Source organism: Microcaecilia unicolor, unplaced genomic scaffold, assembly GCF_901765095.1.
Source record: "Microcaecilia unicolor unplaced genomic scaffold, aMicUni1.1, whole genome shotgun sequence".
Taxonomy (NCBI): Eukaryota; Metazoa; Chordata; class Amphibia; order Gymnophiona; family Siphonopidae; genus Microcaecilia; species Microcaecilia unicolor.
Window position 1 is genome coordinate 464703 of NW_021962903.1, and position 20888 is coordinate 485590.

The window sequence follows — 20888 nt, forward strand, 5'->3', positions numbered from 1 at the left end:
GGGGAGAGGGTGGTGGGGTGGGGGAGGGTTATTGTATTTGCTCCTTAATATTGTTTTCTATTTGTGATTTATAAACAACAGTTGCACAGCATATTGTTCCTTTTTATATTTTAAGAAAAAGCTTTAAATATAAAATTATAACTGAGGTTTCTTCAGATGAGGATAGAGCCTAGGGGGACAGGGACAGAATCGGGGGGGGGGGGGGGGGAGGGATGGAGACAAAGCCTGCAGGAATGGGGACAAAACGTAGGGGGACGGAGACAACTTGCAGGGATGGGGTGGGGACAAAAACAGAACCCACGGGGACAGGGACAAACTTTGTCCCCGTGTCATTCTCTACTCTGACAGGAAAAAGTCACTGCCCGATGCTCAGGTTCTGCTTCCAGGACGTTGTAGCAATATGCAACATAAGTTGGGACTCTTAAGCATGCAGGAACTCCTTGCAGAGAACAAGGGTGGCTACACATGCCTCTGGTTTATTAAATTATTAAATATTATGGCATTGACTCATAGATAGTCTTTGGATTAGCACTTTTTTTGTAATCTGTGCGTTTGAGTTTTGTTCTTCAATAATGTGACCTGCTTTGATTCCCTAGCGGATATTGGCGAGATACAGTTGCTGGAATGGAATTGGTCTGACCCAGTATGGCTATTGTTATGTTCTTTGTGACTGGTTCATGTGTTGCCACTCCATCTCTCCCCATTTAAAATTTGGAAAAGGTTTTCAGTGATACCCTGGCTTTTCATTTGCCCATAAGGGTTTTCTCCACAGAGGCTGGTATGCAACGTGTGTCTTGCTTAATGCAAAGGTGCCTTGGGGTTGAAAATATTGGGAAACACTAATATGGATAACTTTGCATTACCTGATTACTGTACATCAAACTGAAGCACAAACATAAAGTAAGGGGGCCACATCCAAAATGGGAACCCATTGCTTACCAAGTCCCAAACACAGAACGTATTGAGTATCCTGGAGCTCTGTGTGCCACAAAAGTGAAAGATGTGACAAAATATCTATGTGGCAATACCTTTTTATACATACAGTATATGCAGGGAAAACATTGAAACCGCCCCTTGGCACTTGTTTGTTCCCACTCCCAGTGTTATCCTGCTGTTACACAGACAGACCTGGCGAAGGCTCCAGGAAGACTAGAAGCTGAGGCCAGTGCAATGGTACCCTGTTCCCATGTTTCCTGCCCAGAATAGCTGATGTCTAGAGGTCTACAGTAACTCCACCATGATGGAGTTCCATTTTAAACAGGGACTAGGACATGTTTTTAAAGCATGTTACTGCATAAATCTTAGTGCCTGTCACTCAGCATGGGAGGCAAATTCTAGAACTCATATCTGTTTTCAGAATCAGCCTCCTTTTTAATGGGATACTGAGGAAGGGGAGACTTTGGCCCCTAATGTGGTGGCACAGTTGGAATGCCAGGTCTTCAGTATCATGGAACGCAAGGATTCCACTATTGATGTACAACATTAAAAAAAACCTAGTATAAGGAGACTGATTTTTGAAAACAGATGCTGCTTTCAGAATCACAGTCTCCACAGTATTCATTTACAGTAATATTCTACCCCCCTCCCCCCCACCCCCCCAAAAAAAAAGCACAGTGGCGCCTCATCCATTTTATGCAAAGAAATTACACAGAAATGTGGGAAAACATGCTCCTCTATATCATTTTTCCCTTGTTCTTCCTATCTTATCCACCCAGCTCTGCCTAGCAGCCACAAACAACTGTACCTAATGTATTGGTTCTAGATGTCATACCGCTCTACCTAGAGGCATCAGATCCTCACCCAGGGCTATCACTGGACACAAGAACACAAGTTGCTTTCAGTGCCCCCTTCCCTTTTGGACTCAGAATGCTCACAGACTGACTCAAAAGTGTCTCCCCAGCCGGCTTGGTCACTGGCCAGTCATCCTGCTTGCCTGTACCTTGTAACATTTCTTCCTCCACCTCAGAAAGCCAGAGTCATCTCTGCCCCTTTCTGCAGGTCTTTCCCTCATCACATCTCTGGGGAAAGTTGCTCAAAGAAGGGGAAGTTTGAACAGAGAGTAAATAAGTATGAGGATCATCGAGTATGAAATAACAATTCAGCTGATGCTTGTTCCCCTCTCTTTAAATAATGTTTTGTGATTGTGTGACATAAAGCGCAGTGCATGGGATACAGTCTCAAAGCAGTGCCACTTATTTTCTCTGTCTCTGTCTCACCATCACGCTCACTGTCACGTCTTCCACAGGTAAAGCTTTGCTCCCACATAATGAGGAAATGTTTTCCAGGTAACCTAGACAGGTCACAAGCTTTCGTGGAATTCCCAGGGCCTCAGATCCTTTTGCCCCAAGCCATGACCATACTACACCAGATGTTGATTTTGGTTCTCTCACATGCAGACTCTTCCATTTCTCAGTCCCACCTCCATCTTTCTGTTTCTGTCCGCAGTGAGCCACTGGAGAAACAGGGGAGACCAGCTCCTCCCGATCTCCTGCAAGCAGGTGAAAATCAGAATGCTCACATGCTGTATGTCCTTAGCTGGTCAGCTGACCCACTACCTTCAGTAGGGTCTGGTTTTCCTCTCTAAGCCTCTGATTCTTGTCTTTTGCATCATTTAGGCCCTGGAATGTGTACAGCAATGAGAACTAGTTAATGAGAAGGTCATGTATGTATTTAAAGAAATTTATATTCCACAAATTCATTTTGATTCAGGTAAAAGGGGGTCTGTGCTAGTGTCAGCACGTGCTTTTGATACACGCTGAGGCCCCCTTTTACCACAGCGGTAAATGGCTAGCCATTTCTGGGGAAAGGAAATGGCTGTGCAGTAAGTGAACCACTTACCACATGGCCATTTCGGTGGGGAGCCCTTACCGCCACCCATTTAGATGGTGGAAAGGGCTCCCGCACTAACCTGGCGGCAACCAGGCAGCGCTGATTACTGCTGGTTAAGTTCTGGCAATACATTTTTGTAGTGCTGGAAATGGCATGTGCTGAGGGTGGGAAGTACCGACAGGCTCCTGCGGTAGCCTGTAAGTAGCTCTGAATTGGCTCACACCCCTCATGTCTTAAGTGGGATACAAAAAAGCATGCATAGTACTATCAAAGAAATAAAAACCTCATTTACGTAAACATAAAATTAAAATTCAGATCTGAAACAGCAAATATCTGATGACTGAGGCAACCCTCTGTTGGCTTTCTATACATATATGATCAGGCAAAATATTTTCAGTTCATTTTCTGTTTGACTTTTTATCCCAAATATGGGACACGATTTTTTGTTTGTTTCATACATTCATTCTAATACCTTTCATCACCTGTGTTAACCAGTGTTAATTCATACCTTATACTCATACAATCAACTTTGTGTGCACCAACATTTTTAAGGTGCCTAAAGTCTGCTATTGGGATCTTGTGAAGGGGGGTTATTCTCAGTTATGGCTGTATGGGACAAAGCCGACAAGTTACTCAGTACCAGGAAGGATCTTTATGGGAGAGAAGAGATAGTAGATGGCATGGATGGGCAGTCTGGATAGGTCATATGGAGGGGCATAATTGAACGCAAACGCCCATTTGTAAAAACGTCCATCTCCGAGAACGGGTCCATGAAGGGGCGGGCCGAATCGTATTTTCGAAAAAGATGGACGTTTATCTTTAGTTTCAAAAATACGGTTTGTGCCGGGCAAATGCATAGGATTTGGGCGTTTTTTGAGCTAGGCATTTTCGTTTTTCAGCGATAATCGAAACCAAAGCGCCCCAGCTCAAAAACGAACAAATCCAAGGCATTTGGTCATGGGAGGGGCCAGCATTGGCAGTGTACTGGCCCCCTGAGATGCCTCTATGCCAGCCTCAAATATCATTCCACGCTCGGACTTAATGGAAAGGGAAGGACATCTAAACAACTGATTCATGTGGTGCAGTGCTTAGAGCACTAGCCTGGGAATCAGAAGGTGGCTGGTTCAAATCTCCTTTTTAACTAATTTTTAATTTGGTCGTCCCCAACTGCACTTGCATGGTTTTTTTTTCTTTCCGATTTTTGCTCTCTGCATGGGTCCGGGCAGCACCAACTAAACTAAATTTGCTCGGGGGACCTGCAGGCTGCTGTCATGGAGCTAGGGATGATATTTCAGGCTGGCATAGAGGCTGGAAAAAAAGTGTTTAAAGTTTGGGTTTTTTTGGTGGGAGGGGGTTAGTGACCACTGGGGGAGTCAGGGGAGGTCATCCCCGATTCCCTCCGTTGGTCATCTGGTCATTTAGGGCACTTTTTTGGGACCTGTTCGTGAAAAAACAGGGTCCAGAAAAAGTGTCCTAAATTCTGGCTAACAACGCCTTTATTTTTTCGATTATCAGCCGAGTGCGCCCATCTTTCCTCAGTCGATAACCACGCCCCAGTCCCGCCTTCACCATGCCTCCAACACGCCCCCATCAACTTTATGCGTTCCTGCGACGGAGTGCAGTTGGAAACGCCCAAAATCGGCTTTCGATTATACCGATTTGGGCACCCACAAGAGAAAGACGTCCATCTCCCGATTTAGGTCGGAATTTGGGCGTTTTTCTCTTTTGAAAATAAGCTGGATGGTCTTTATCTGCCTTCATTTTTCTATGTTTCTATCTTAGCACAATCCTGGGATCCTGCCAGCTGAAACTTCTCCAGCGCTGGTCTCCAGCACTGCTATTGCCTGCCCTGCTCTCTCTTCCCCTCATGTTAGCATGCTCCTTTTAGTGAAACTGAGCATGGGTCCCAGAGCGAATTTGGGGGGGCTCAGGCCCCTGTAGCCCTACCTAGCTACGCCACTGTTTGAGACTGGCCAAAAAGTCTCCCTCCTGGAACTGGGTAAGTTGGCAGTGCTGTCTTTGCTGTATCAGCAGGGCTCTTTCAGGATTTTGAAGTTACTAGTAATGATATTATGGGACTTTGCTTTCTCCGAATGCCTTATTTTAATGAGAGCCCATTGTGGTCATAGCTCATGTATCTCAGATTCAAGTCCGTGAACACACTGAGGGGAGGCCCATGGTGCTTACCTGTTTCATGCAGCCAATATCTAGCTGCAGTTTGTGTATGACATCTTCTTGCTCCTGTAGCTGTTGGGTCAGTCTCTGCTTCTCTTTTTTCTCTCCATTCACTGCCTGCAAAATAGCCAATATATATGACCCCATAAATGAACAGAATGACATGAACTGCAGTATTCAAGAGTTTATTTACCTCTTATATACATCACATCTTAGAACAGCAGCCGTCCCTCCTATTCCTGCAAATTCATATTAAAGGCTATGGGGGCAAATCTATAAAGTACCTAAATGTAGGCATATGCCAATTCTATAATGGCATTAAGATGCGCCTAACCTCTTATAGAATAATAGTGCAAAACCATTGGGGCGCTTAACTGCACCTTGCAATGCACGCTTCTGATATTTTATAAGGTGCACACATTGCTAAGTAGAATGCCCTTCCTCCACCCCAGCGGGGTGTAGCCTCTTTGCTGTTATGCACTATGTAACTACCACGCCAATTTTATAGATTAGTATTTAGCACATACGCACATAAATGCCAATTTCTGACATTGTTCACATGCGTATGTGTACCTATTCTAGAAATTAATGCGTGCAATTGGTGCCTATATTTCAGCACTGTTTATAGAATTGCCCTTTCTGAGAAGTTCTGAGAGAAGAGGACATTTCTCTGGTAAGAGAACGTTACTTTGCTTGTGCTTTGAGAACTTAAAGATTGGGGTTTAAAGGAGAAATTGTAGGTTAGTGTTAGGCAAAATTAAAAAGCAAATTTTAACAGCTAATCTCCATAGTCTTTTCCACTTAGTTTTAAAAGCTTTGGACCACAGCATTAACAGATAGAATCTAAGAGCCACTGCAGGATCTAATTTAGTATTCCCCCCCACCCTCCCCAACACCCACCCACCCCTAGGACAACTCCTCATTTATAGTCAGTTATTGTAATTAGGGTAACAAGCAAGGAGTGCTCTTACAGAATTTTAAATACATTTCATTACCATCTAAGAAGGAAATACTAAATAAACCATACAATATACTATATAAAGTAAAAGACACTTTTATATTAGGATAATATCCTTAATACTGTAGCAAGTTTTAAATTATTGAAAAACTCAAAAAACACTAAGATGGAGTCAGCAGTCCAGCAGCGAGAGGGGTGCTATCCAGTCTTTTGCATTGAGTGTCACTTGTATGATTATCTCCCAGTTGGTGAGATGTCATATGTTTGCGCCCGATGCAAAGAGCTCCTAGCTCTTAGAGAACGTGTCCGTTCTCTTGAGGCTAGAGTAGCAGACTTGGTGGAGCTGAGGGAGACAGAGAGGTACATAGAGGAGACCTACAGGGATGTTGTAGAGAAGTCCCACCTCCAGTCTAGTAGCCCTTGTGCTACCTTGGAGCAGGGAGGTCTCCTAGAAGGAGAGCATCACCCTGGTGAAGTAGGAAGTACTCCTGTAGCCAGAACCCGCCCACCAGGGGATGTACTATCCTCTCGCACAGAGAATATGTCTCCAAGTGCTGCCCGGGAGGGAAAGGTTAGGATAGCTGTTGTAGTTGGTGATTCGATCATTAGGCATATAGATAGCTGGGTGGCTGGTGGACGTGAGGATCGCCTGGTGACTTGCCTGCCTGGTGCGAAGGTGGCGGACCTCATGCATCACCTAGATAGGATTCTGGATAATGCTGGGGAGGAGTCCGCTGTCTTGGTACATGTGGGTACTAATGACATAGGAAAATGTGGGAGAGAGGTTCTGGAAGCCAAATTTAGGCTCTTAGGTAGAAAGCTCAAATCCAGATCCTCTAGGGTAGCATTTTCTGAAATGCTACCTGTTCCACGCGCAGGGCCCAAGAGATAGGCAGAGCGCCGGAGTCTCAATGCGTGGATGAGACGATGGTGTAGGGAGGAGGGTTTTAAATTTGTTAGGAACTGGGCAACATTCTGGGGAAGGGGGAGCCTATTCCGAAAGGATGGGCTCCACCTTAACCAGGGTGGGACCAGGTTGCTGGCGTCGGCATTTAAAAAGGAGATAGAGCAGCTTTTAAACTAGAAATGGGGGGAAGGCCAACAGTCGCTCAAAAGTGCATGGTTCGGGAAAAGGTATCTTGCCAAGATACCTCACAAACAGGGAAGATAGGGTTTCTGGATAGTGAGGTTGTACAACAGACCATGGTAGACCAGGTGCCCTTAAATACAACTAAAGATCAGACAAAAGATGGCAAATCAATAGTGTCAGGTACTAAGCATCATGTAAATAGGAACAACAAACATACTCTGAAATGTCTATATGCAAATGCTAGGAGTCTAAAAAATAAGATGGGAGAGTTGGAATATATTGCACTAAATGAAAAATTGGATATAATAGACATTACTGAGACCTGGTGGAAGGAGGATAACCAGTGGGACACTGTCATACAGGGGTACAAAGTATATCGTAGTGATAGGGTGGACCGGACTGGTGGAGGGGTAGCATTGTATATTAATGAGAGCCTTGACTCAGATAGATTACAAATTCAGCAGGACACAAATCACACCTTTGAATCATTGTGGGTTGAAATTCCATGTATAAAAGGAAAAAAACGGTGGTAGGAGTGTACTACCGTCCGCCTCACCAGGATGAGCTGGTAGACGCAGAAATGATAAAAGAAATCAGAGACGCGAACAAAATGGGCAATGTGATAATAATGGGTGACTTCAATTATCCAAATATAGACTGGGTAAATGTAACATCGGGACACGCTACAGAGGTACAATTCCTTGATGAAATCAAGGACAGCTTTATGGAGCAGCTGGTGCAGGAGCCGACGAGAGAAGGAAAAATTCTAGACTTGGTGCTTAGTGGAGCGCATGATCTAGTGAGGGACGTTATGGTACTGGGGCCGCTTGATAACAGTGATCATAATGTGATCAGTTTTGATATCGACCTTGAAGTAACTGTACACAGAAAGCCAAATACAGTAGTGTTTAACTTTAAAAAAGGAGACTATGATAGAATGAGAAGAACGGTAAAAAAAAACTTAGAGGGGCAACTGAGAGGGTAAAAACTGTACAACAGGCGTGGATGCTGTTCAAAAGTACCATCCTAGAGGCCCAGGCCCAACATATTCTGCAAATTAGAAAAGAAAGACGGAAGTCCAAAAGACAGCCGGCCTGGTTGAAAAGTGAGGTGAAGGAAGCTATTAGGGCTAAAAGAAACGCCTTCAGAAAATGGAAGAAGGAACCGTCTGAAAATAACAAGCAGCAGCATAAGGAGTGTCAAAGCAAATGCAAGGCGCAGATAAAGAAGGACAAGAGGGATTACGAAAAAAAGATAGCATTAGATTTTCAAAAGGCGTTTGACAAGGTACCTCATGAAAGGCTACAGAGGAAATTGGAGAGTCATGGGATAGGAGGAAATGTCCTATTGTGGATTAAAAACTGGTTGAAGGATAGGAAACAGAGAGTGGGGTTAAATGGGCAGTATTCACAATGGAGAAGGGTAGTTAGTGGGGTTCCTCAGGGGTCCGTGCTAGGACCGCTGCTTTTTAATATATTTATAAATGATTTAGAGATGGGAGTAACTAGCGAGGTAATTAAATTTGCTGATGACACAAAGTTATTCAAAGTCGTTAAATCACGACAGGATTGTGAAAAATTACAAGAGGACCTTACAAGACTGGGAGACTGGGCGGCTAAATGGCAGATGATGTTTAATGTCAGCAAGTGCAAGGTGATGCATGTGGGAAAAAAGAACCCGAATTATAGCTACGTCATGCAAGGTTCCACGTTAGGAGTTACGGACCAAGAAAGGGATCTGGGTGTCGTCATCGATAACACACTGAAACCTTCTGCTCAGTGTGCTGCTGCGGCTAAGAAAGCGAATAGAATGCTGGGTATTATTAGGAAAGGTATGGAAAACAGGTGTGAGGATGTTATAATGCCGTTGTATCGCTCCATGGTGCGACCGCACCTTGAGTATTGTGTTCAATTCTGGTCGCCGCATCTCAAGAAAGATATAGTAGAATTGGAAAAGGTGCAGCGAAGGGCGACTAAAATGATAGCGGGGATGGGACGACTTCCCTATGAAGAAAGACTAAGGAGGCTAGGGCTATACAGCTTGGAGAAGAGACGGCTGAGGGGAGACATGATAGAGGTATATAAAATAATGAGTGGAGTGGAACAGGTGGATGTGAAGCTTCTGTTCACGCTTTCCAAAAATACTAGGACTAGGGGGCATGCGATGAAACTACAGTGTAGTAAATTTAAAACAAATCGGAGAAAATTTTTCTTCACCCAACGTGTAATTAAACTCTGGAATTCGTTGCCGGAGAAAGTGGTGAAGGCGGTTAGCTTAGCAGAGTTTAAAAAGGGGTTGGACGGTTTCCTAAAGGACAAGTCCATAAACCGCTACTAAACGGACTTGGAAAAATCCAAAATTCCAGGAATAACATGTATAGAATGTTTGTACGTTTGGGAAGCTTGCCAGGTGCCCTTGGCCTGGATTGGCCGCTGTCGTGGACAGGATGCTGGGCTCGATGGACCCTTGGTCTTTTCCCAGTATGGCATTACTTATGTAGAGGCAAAAAAACATAGTAAAAATTTTTTTCGGTATATTAAAAGCAGGAAGCCGTCAAAAGAATCGGTTGGGCCGCTGGATGACCGAGGGGTAAAAGGGGCGATCAAGGAAGACAAAGACGTAGCGGAGAGACTGAATGAATTCTTTGCTTCGGTCTTCACCGAGGAAGATTTGGGTGGGATACCGGTGTCGGAAATGGTATTTCAAGCGGACGAGTCGGAGAAACTTACTGACTTCACGGTAAACCTGGAGGACGTAATGGGGCAGTTCAGCAAACTGAAGAGTGGCAAATCTCCTGGACCGGATGGTATTCATCCTAGAGTACTGATAGAACTGAAAAATGAGCTTCCGGAGCTACTGCTAGTGATATGGAACTTATCCTTAAAATCGAGCGTGGTACCGGAAGATTGGAGGGTGGCCAATGTAACGCCCATTTTTTAAAAAGGCTCCAGGGAAGATCCGGGAAATTATAGACCGGTGAGTCTGATGTCAGTGCCGGGGAAAATGGTAGAGGCTATTATTAAAAACAAAATTACAGAGCACATCCGAGGACATGGATTACTGAGACCAAGTCAGCATGGCTTTTGTGTGGGGAAATCTTGCCTGACCAATTTATTTCAATTCTTTGAAGGAGTAAACAAACATGTGGACAAAGGGGAACCGGTTGATATTGTGTATCTGGATTTTGAAAAGGCGTTTGACAAGGTACCTCATGAAAGGCTACAGAGGAAATTGGAGAGTCATGGGATAGGAGGAAATATCCTATTGTGGATTAAAAACTGGTTGAAGGATAGGAAACAGAGAGTGGGGTTAAATGGGCAGTATTCACAATGGAGAAGGGTAGTTAGTGGGGTTCCTCAGGGGTCTGTGCTAGGACCGCTGCTTTTTAATATATTTATAAATGATTTAGAGATGGGAGTAACTAGCGAGGTAATTAAATTTGCTGATGATACAAAGTTATTCAAAGTTGTTAAATCGCGACAGGATTGTGAAAAATTACAAGAAGACCTTACGAGACTGGGAGACTGGGCGGCTAAATGGCAGATGACGTTTAATGTGAGCAAGTGCAAGGTGATGCATGTGGGAAAAAAGAACCCGAATTATAGCTACGTCATGCAAGGTTCCACGTTAGGAGTTATGGACCAAGAAAGGGATCTGGGTGTCGTCGTCGTCGATAATACACTGGAACCTTCTGCTCAGTGTGCTGCTGCGGCTAGGAAAGCGAATAGAATGTTGGGTATTATTAGGAAAGGTATGGAAAACAGGTGTGAGGATATTATAATGCCGTTGTATCGCTCCATGGTGCGACCGCACCTTGAGTATTGTGTTCAATTCTGGTCGCCGCATCTCAAGAAAGATATAGTAGAATTGGAAAAGGTGCAGCGAAGGGCGACTAAAATGATAGCGGGGATGGGACGACTTCCCTTTGAAGAAAGATTAAGGAGGCTAGGGCTATTCAGCTTGGAGAAGAGACGGCTGAGGGGAGACATGGTAGAGGTATATAAAATAATGAGTGGAGTGGAGCAGGTGGATGTGAAGCGTCTGTTCACGCTTTCCAAAAATACTAGGACTAGGGGGCATGCGAGGAAACTACAGTGTAGTAAATTTAAAACAAATCGAAGAAAAGTTTTCTTCACCCAACGTATAATTAAACTCTGGAATTCGTTGCCGGAGAAAGTGGTGAAGGCGGTTAGCTTAGCAGAGTTTAAAAAGGGGTTGGACGGTTTCCTAAAGGACAAGTCCATAAACCGCTACTAAATGGACTTGGGAAAAATCCACAATTCCAGGAATAACATGTATGGAATGTACGTTTGGGAAGCTTGCCAGGTGCCCTTGGCCTGGATTGGCCGCTGTCGTGGACAGGATGCTGGGCTCGATGGACCCTTGGTCTTTTCCCAGTATGACATTACTTATGTACTTATGTACTTTTTACCTCTAAGAGTCATACAGCCATGTTGCTCTAGTTTGCTTTGTCATGGATTTGGTGCTCTCTATTGAATTCCATGGCTTTGTCTGATGCATTCCATCTGGTTGACCATGATATATTGTTGCAATTCCTGAGTAGAATAGGTATATCTGGGCGTGGGATCTCTGGTTTCTTAAAGTATAGTCCTAAGATAAAGACAGTACACAGGCAGAAACACTGTACAAGGAGAAAAAAAGATCTCAGTACTGCTGAGCAACGTGCATCCAATTTCAGCTGAATCAATTGCAGATTTTTTTTAAGCCTTCTTGAGAGTCGATATTCAAAGTGATTTAACCAGCCAGAAACGGTTCCTGGATAGTTAAATCGCCTGTGCGGGGGCTAACAAGGCATATTCAGTGGCACTTAACCAGATCGTACCACTAAAAATATCCGATAAGTGCCCAATACAAAACCAGGTATTTTGGAGGTGCTGCAGGGGTGGAGTCAGCACTTAGCCAGTGAAATGCCAATAATCAGCACTTAATTGGTCAAGGTAACCACTTAAATAGGACCACATAAAAGTCAGTCCTATCTTTATGCAGTAACCTATAGCCAGTTAAGTGCTGAATATTGCTCTTAACCAATTATGGCTGAAAAGGTAAAGGAAAGACCCAGAAAGAGGAGAACAGGCAGAAAAATACCTGGAAAAGCTAAGAGAAGCTGAAAAACTGTCAGTAATGCGAAGAGGCAAATGGAAAAGATAGCTGATACAGTAAAATTGGGGACAAGACATTTTTCAGATATATAAATGACAGGAGGAAGTGCCATAATAGCATTGTGAGGCTCAAAGCTGAAGGGGAGGAATATCATAAGGATAAAACTGAACTGCTTAACAGTTATTTCTGTTCTGTGTTCATGGATTTGCTTACTTTATTTATTTTTTGTCTATTAGATTGTAAGCTCTTTGAGCAGGGACTGTCTTTCTTCTATGTTTGTGCAGCACTGCGTACGCCTTGTAGCGCTATAGAAATGCTAAATAGTAGTAGTAGAAAGGCCGGGGGTAGGACCGTAGAAAACAAATGCAAATGGGGATGGATGTATGGTAGACCAAGACCGATTCTCCGAACACTGTGTTCGTGAGGAGCTAGCTAAACTAAAAGTAGACAAAGCGATAGGGCCTGATGGGATACATCCAAGGGTGCTCAAGAAACTAGGAGAGGTTCTAGTAGCACCAGTGTCTGACATCTTCAATGCTTCCTTAGAGTCTGGAGTGGTCCCAGAGGACTGGAGAAGGGCAGATGTGGTCCCTCTGCACAAGAGCAGAAGTAAGAAGGAGGTTGTAAATTACAGACCAGTCAGTCTGACCTCGGTGGTGAACAAACTAATAGAAACACTTCTAAAGTGGAGGATTGTGAGGTTTCTCGAATCAAATGGATTGCAGGACCCAAGGCAGCATAGCTTCACTAGAGGCAGGTCATATCAGACAAATCTGATTGATTTCTTTGACTGGGTAACCAAACAGTTGAGCTAGATGTGGTGCACTTGGATTTTAGCAAAGTCTTTGACACAGTTCCGCACAGGCGACTGATAAATAAACTGAGTGCCCTCAGTATGGGACCTAAAGTGACTAACTGGGTTAAAAATTGATTAAATGGAAGGAGACAGAGGGTAGCTCTGAGGAAAAGAATGTTATCAGTGGTGTACCGCAGGGGTCAGTCCTTGAGCCAGCCTTTTTTTTTTTTACATCATTGTGGGTGATATTGCGGATGGACTGTCTGTTAAGGATGATACCAAACTCTTTAATAGGGTGGACACCTCGGAGGGTGGGGATGGCATGAGGAAGGATCTAGTGAAGCTTGAAGAATGGTCCTATAATTGTCAACTAAGATTGAATGCTAAGAAATGCAGTCATGCACTTGGTTTACAAGAATCCAGGGGAGCAGTACAATATAGGGGGTGAACTGCTTCTGTATACAAAAAGTGGGACTTGGGCACGATTGTGTCTGATGACCTTAAGGTAGAAAAAGTGATGATCAAAGCCAGAAGGATGCTTGGCTGCATAAGGAGAGGGATGACCAACAGGAAAAAAGAGGTGATAGTTTTCTTGTATAAGTCTCTGGTGAGGCCCCATTTAGAGTACTGTACTTACAGAAGTATATAAACAGGATACAGTCGGTTCAGAGGGCGGCTACAGAACTGGTAAGCAGTCTCAGTCATAAAACATATAGGGACAGGCTTAGGAACTGCAACATGTATACTCTAGGAGAGAGGGGATATAATAGAGACATTTAAATACCTCAGTGGCATTAATGTACAGGAGGTGAGCCTTTTTTAAATGAAGGAAAACTCTGGAATGAGGGAGCATATGATAAAGTTAAGAGGAAATCGGCTTAAGAGAAATAAAAAAAAAATACTCTTTCACGGAAAGGGTGGTGGATGCATGGAATTGCCTTCCAGTGGATGTCATGGAGACGAGGAGTGTGTCAGAATTTAAGAAAGTGTGGGACAGGCATATAGGATCCCTTAGGAAAGGAAGAGTTAGTGGTTACTGAGGATGGGCAGACTGCATGGGCCACTTGGCAGTTATCTGCTGTTATGTTTCTATATTTCATATACCCAGAAATTCAATGCAGGAGCCTAGACATGACCCAGCATTGAATTGCCAGTGATGGTCAGCAAAACACTGATCACTGCTGGCTGAATATCAGACTCCGTGCTTGTTTTTCTGTGTGTACTATAAAGTGTACTTAGCTTCAAAATGCTGTTCAAAATCCCAGATAAGGTCCCAGGAAGTCTTTCTGAACTGAACTCTGCATTTCACAAAAGCAAAGCATTTTTTTTCTAACAGAATGCTTAAAGCACAGGTCATATTGATAGTAAGAATAAATCAGGAGCCTGGTATTTGGCATTCCCATAGTGGAGTACCACTGGATCTCCAACCCCCTTTCTCCTATCCTTTTTAAATGTCCTAATGATCACACTCAGTAAAGTATTTTTATTGGCTAATATTAACATATCCTCACAAGCAAATAGCATTTCTCTTGTTGATGGTTCCTAATGATTTGGGAAGAGTAACTACTAATTGCTTCATTAAGATACAATGGGCCTGCGAATACAAACTCATACTAAATACCGATAAAACTAAACTTATGTAGATTGGTTCTCCTACACCTGTTACACAATTACTGATAATAAGAACTTTACATAGATTCTCTTTTTAAAATGTTAGATTCTTTTTAAATTCAAACTTAATTATGTCTGAACAGATCAATACTCTGATTAGGAATGCTTTTTACAAAATGAGGACGCTTTGTCCAGTTTGTATTATCCCATTTGAGCAGGTTAAGAGGTTAGTGGAAGCCCTTATAATGACACAATTGGATTCATGTAACGTCTTATATATTGGTTGTTCGATTAAGCAGAAGAAAACACGTCAAACATTGCAGGGTATAACTGATGACTGACCAACACCTTCTGGTTAGGAGACGTGGAGGGGCATTTTCGATATGACATCTAAGTCTGACTTTGGACGTTTTGCAAAAAAAACGTCCAAAATCTGAATGGGAAATAAGGTCATTTTCAAAAAAGAAAAACATCTATTTTTGTTTAATACTGTTTGAACAAGGTTTTGTGATTTGGACATTTTGTTTTATGGTCCATTTAAAAAAAAAAAAAAATGTCCAAGTGCAAAACGCTCAACATCAAGCCATTAGGATGTAGGAGGAGTCAGCATTTTTAGTAGACTGGTCCCCTTGACATCCAAGAAAAGCAATAGGGCACCCTAGGGGGCACTGCAGTGGACTTCATAAAATGCTCCCAGGTACACATCTCACCATTGCTCCCTTACCTTGTCTGCTGAGCCCCCAACCAACCCCAACAAAAACCTACTACCCCCACTGTACACCACTACCATAGCCCTTACGGGTGAAGGGGGTACCAATATGTGGGTACAGTGGGTTTCTGGTGAGCTTTGGAGGGCTCACAGTTTCCTCCACAAGTATAACAGGTGGGGGGAGGTAGAAGCCTGGGTCCACCTGTCTGCAGTGCACTGCACCACTACTAGACTACTCCAGGGACCTGCATGCTATTCTACTGGACCTGAGTATAACATCTGAGGCTGGCAAATAATATTTTTCTTCACATTTTTGGGGGGTTAGTGACCACTGGGAAGTAGGAGGAGGTCATCCCTGATTCCCTCCAGTGATCATCTGGTCATTTGGGGTACCTTTTTGTGCCTTATTCGTTATAAAAACAGGTCTAGCTCAGAACATCTTAATTTTAGTACTGGACGGTTTTGTTTTGTTCCATTACGGCTGAAAAACGTCCAAGTGTTAGGAACGCCCAGATCCAGCCCTTAACATGCCCCTGACACACCCCCTTGTGATTTGAACGCAATTCTGATGGACTTCATAGAAAAACATCTAGAAATTGGTTTTGACATTGCCAATTTAGAAGTTTTTGTGAGAAAAACGTACAAATGCAGATTTATGCCACTTTTTAGACGTTTTTCTGTTTTGAAAATGAGGCCAATTGTGTGCTACATAGCTTGATTTGTTTTAGTTTGGGGGGAAAGGGTTGGGGTTAATGTCATAACTATGGGCAATCTTTGTTCTTTGTTTCATGTTCTGTAATAAGTCAATAAAAAAGTTTCAACATACAGCTGCATGACTGATCTGTAAAACAAAGAAATATGATAGAGCATCCTCACTTTTCATTCAATTGCACTGGCTACCTGTGGAGACCTTGTTAGTATTTAAGTTGTGTTCCTTTGTTTTTAGAATTCTTTATGGGCTGGTCCCATGAGGCAATTATCCTCTCTGGATAAATGTAATTGTATATCCATGTATATGATACATTACTTTCCATCTTTGAAGAGGATTAGGTCAAAAACCTCTCACTTCTTTTATTCTTTTATCAAGTAGCCAAAAGTTGGAATGTTCTTCCAGCGGATCTGAGATGAGAAACTAGCTAGTTTAGAAAGAAGCTGAAGGCTTATGTTTTACAGATGTTCTTTTAAAGTTTGTTTTTCATTTCTTTTGTAGTTCAGGGTTTTTTTTAATCACATTCTAGTACTCTGGTTTGTAATTGCAGTTTGTAAGAGCTAGTGTTGTGTATTGTACAACCCAGTTTTATAACCATGGCCCCATGATTGTGGCCAAATAAAATTTTGTGACCATCCTCCCCCCCCCCCCACCCCCAGAGGTGCAAAATAATGATGTACCTATGGAGGGCCCACCCAGGTTGGAACCTCAAATATGACACAGTTTGGGAAGAGAACCCATTACCTCTGTCCTCACATCCATGACTCCAGTGACTAATGGTAGTAGCTACTACTGAAAAAGGTGTGAGCAAATCTAAATAAATAATGCCCACAAACCTGCATATGGGCCCAATAACTCTCCTGACCCTCCCAACACACACACACACCGCCGTACATGTATGGCCACCATGACAACTCATCCTACATATAGAACTAGTGAATCCTCCACCTCTATGTTGACTCAGCGATTCCCCTCTCCCCCACACACATACATGACTCTACAACATTATTTTCCCATGACTTCAGCCTCAATAGAAAGAATACAGAAGTTAGAGGCATTATGATATAAATGGGACTGCTTTATCCACATGGGCTCCTAATTACCTTCTGCAGCTGGTCCAGTTTTCTCTCCTGGGGTGCTTTATCACTGCTTCTCACCTCCTTCTCTTGATTCAGTGGAGATTGCAACTGGTTTCCACTCTGCTTCCTGGACACCGAAGTGTGGTCTGAGCCCCCTATTTCACTACAGAAATGAACATAATTATCTATAGAGAGGATTTTATTTCACAAGTTTCATTGTATTCTGTTTGAAATACAATTTCCTTTATTGTAGTCTATAGCACAAAAAAGTAATGATCATGTGTCTTAGCATTTGAGAAAACAAAGATTGAAATTTTACCTGTATTTTACGCTAGGTCATCGACTACCCTAGGCAAACCTTTAGCCTCATGCCCCTTCCAATTAACTTTTATACCATATGCCCCCCCACCCCCTCCATACATACAAACATCATGATTACCCAAACACCACCCCTTCCAAAAAATCTAAGTAAATAGGCTATTTGAAAACTGCACATCCTCCCTACTCATAAAGAATCTCCTGTCTGACTGTCAGGATCTACTGTTTTTCTTTGACTGTAGCTGCTCTTTCGCACCCTCCAGAAGCAGCTGTCCTAGATGACTGTCTAGTCATGCCTAATACGTAAGCTAAGAAACATAGTCTTGCCATCTGCCAGTCAACCTATTATCTAGCTGCCACACTGCTAAGCAATGAGCTACTGGGATGTGATATCAGTGGTTAGTGTATCTGGATTTAAAATAGGTTTGGACAAGTTCCTGGAGGAAACATCCATAGTCGGCTATTGAGATAGACATGGGGAAGCCACTGCTTGTCCATGGGATCAGTAGCATAAACTTTCTACTATTGGGTTTCTGCCAGGTACTTGTGACCTGAATTGGCCACTGCTGGAAGCAGTATACTGGGCTATTATTAGAATTTATTGCCATTAGATCTAAAACAGGAAGCTTTTTTTATTGTTCATTCCGTAAAAGTTTGAAATTTTTTTATTCCAAGAATATTTTGTTTTAATTGTTGTATAGACAATTTAGTTCTTTTATTCCGATTGTGTTTCTGTAAGTATGATTATTTAATTGTATATTGGAGTAATTTTATTATACTCTGCTTTGGACCCACTGAGGAATTTAACAGTATATCAAGCATGAGATTAAATTAGATTAGATTAGATGAACAATGGGGAGCCGGTTGATATTGTATATCTGGATTTTCAGAAGGCGTTTGACAAAGTGCCGCACGAAAGACTCCTGAAGAAATTGCAGAGTCATGGAATCGGAGGTAGGGTATTATTATGGATTAAGAACTGGTTGAAAGATAGGAAGCAGAGAGTAGGATTGCGTGGCCAGTATTCTCAGTGGAGGAGGGTAGTTAGTGGGGTCCCGCAGGGGTCTGTGCTGGGTCCGTTGCTTTTTAATGTATTTATAAATGACCTAGAGATGGGAATAACTAGTGAGGTAATTAAATTCGCCGATGACACAAAATTATTCAGGGTCGTCAAGTCGCAGGAGGAATGTGAACGATTACAGGAGGACCTTGCGAGACTGGGAGAATGGGCGTGCAAGTGGCAGATGAAGTTCAATGTTGACAAGTGCAAAGTGATGCATGTGGGTAAGAGGAACCCGAATTATAGCTACGTCTTGCAAGGTTCCGCGTTAGGAGTTACGGATCAAGAAAGGGATCTGGGTGTCGTCGTCGATGATACGCTGAAACCTTCTGCTCAGTGTGCTGCTGCGGCTAGGAAAGCGAATAGAATGTTGGGTGTTATTAGGAAGGGTATGGAGTCCAGGTGTGCGGATGTTATAATGCCGTTGTATCGCTCCATGGTGCGACCGCACCTGGAGTATTGTGTTCAGTACTGGTCTCCGTATCTCAAAAAAGATATAGTAGAATTGGAAAAGGTACAGCGAAGGGCGACGAAAATGATAGTGGGGATGGGACGACTTTCCTATGAAGAGAGGCTGAGAAGGCTAGGGCTTTTCAGCTTGGAGAAGAGACGGCTGAGGGGAGATATGATAGAAGTGTATAAAATAATGAGTGGAATGGATCGGGTGGATGTGAAGCGACTGTTCACGCTATCCAAAAATACTAGGACTAGAGGGCATGAGTTGAAGCTACAGTGTGGTAAATTTAAAACGAATCGGAGAAATTTTTCTTCACCCAACGTGTAATTAGACTCTGGAATTCGTTGCCGGAGAACGTGGTACGAGCGGTTAGCTTGACGGAGTTTAAAAAGGGGTTAGATAGATTCCTAAAGGACAAGTCCATAGACCGCTATTAAATGGACTTGGAAAAATTCCGCATTTTTAGGTATAACTTGTCTGGAATGTTTTTACGTTTGGGGAGCGTGCCAGGTGCCCTTGACCTGGATTGGCCACTGTCGGTGACAGGATGCTGGGCTAGATGGACCTTTGGTCTTTCCCAGTATGGCACTACTTATGTACTTATGTACTTATGAACCACTGATCTGACTCAGTATGGCTAGTCTTATGTTTTTATCTCCCATCTTTTCCATTCACTATGCCCATCTGGTCCTGGTACTGACCATAAGTGCAAACAATTCTTAACTTTGACTTCAGTCTCCCAATGATACTAACCCTAGCCTACCAAACACATACCATCAGGCCCAGTGAGATGGACATTTAAGCATCTCTAAAAGACAGGTCTTGAATGCCTAGTATTGTATACTGCTGTGCATTTGACTTAGCTTTGTATTACTTACAGCCTATTCACTGCTTATAGTTTTAACATTTTTAATGAAACTTTTGTTTTGGAGTCCTAGGGGGTCTTTTACTAAGCCGCGGTAGTGTTTTTAGCTCACAGTAGAAATCAGCTGGTAGTAAATGCTAAGACGTCCATTATATTCTTATGGTCATCTCAGTGTTTACCACCAGCTGATTTCTACCGTGAGATAAAAACGGTACTGTGGCTTAGTAAAAGGGCCCCCTAGTGTGTCACAGTACAATGGCTGACATTAATGCACTCAGTAGCGCCACAGAAAAGCTCTGCAAACTCGGCAGTGAAGAGTCAGCAACAGCTCACTGGGAGCTGGGTTAGCCCGAAGGGGTCAATTCCCATGCCTTTGATCTGTTTTTCTTAAATGCTGCACCACAAATCTAAACAATTTCCAATAACTTTCCAGTTCCCATTTTGTCAGACCTGACAATGCCCCATCACAGGGCTGAAGCAAAATACAAAGTTTATTACCTGTTCTGCAGACCATTCTTCAGGTCCTAGAAGGGAAGCACAGAGAAATAAGGGATAAAAATATGGAAAGTATAAAAAGGCAGAAAATGAAAAGTAATGGGGGGGGGGGGGGGGGGGGGGGGAGAGAGAGAGCTGTAATTAATTAAAATCATTATCCCAGAAAAAAAAAGTTGGCAAGAAACACTCATTCTAGCAGCCAACTGTGGAAAATGTCAAATGTTTGCAGTACAGTTTCTGTGTACCCTAAAAATAGGAATTATTTCTATACCAAAGACCACACCAGGGTTTGAAACAGATGTTCTTTTAAGTTCCCTGTTTTTATAAATGAACCAGAAACAAGATCTTACATCTAGAATGCTCTGTTAATTAATTGGGTCCTCCTGCACTCCCTCTGGGGACTCCACAAGCTGCAAGTTAAGTTTTTCATAGTTGTGTATTAATGCGTTAGAAGTATTTTTAGCCAATGTTGTTTCATATTGCACTGTTGGTTTTTGGAATAGTACACATTTTTGCATAAAAATTTTAATTGTGAGATGATTATACATATAAGACATCTATTGTCCATTGTGACATTATAAAAATATGGCCTTTATTTATGTATGAGAACAGAAGT

At 42.8% G+C, this 20888-nt stretch overlaps 1 long non-coding RNA gene across 1 annotated transcript; it reads right to left on the reverse strand.

Annotated features, from left to right (window-relative positions):
- Positions 1–232: 232 nt before the first annotated feature.
- Positions 233–20316, reverse strand: LOC115458642. Its single transcript, XR_003940127.1, has 4 exons — positions 20276–20316; positions 17102–17240; positions 5017–5121; positions 233–2618 (listed from the first exon to the last, which is right to left on the reverse strand). It is a non-coding gene; the product is annotated as an uncharacterized LOC115458642 (long non-coding RNA).
- Between the last annotated feature and the right edge of the window lie 572 nt (positions 20317–20888).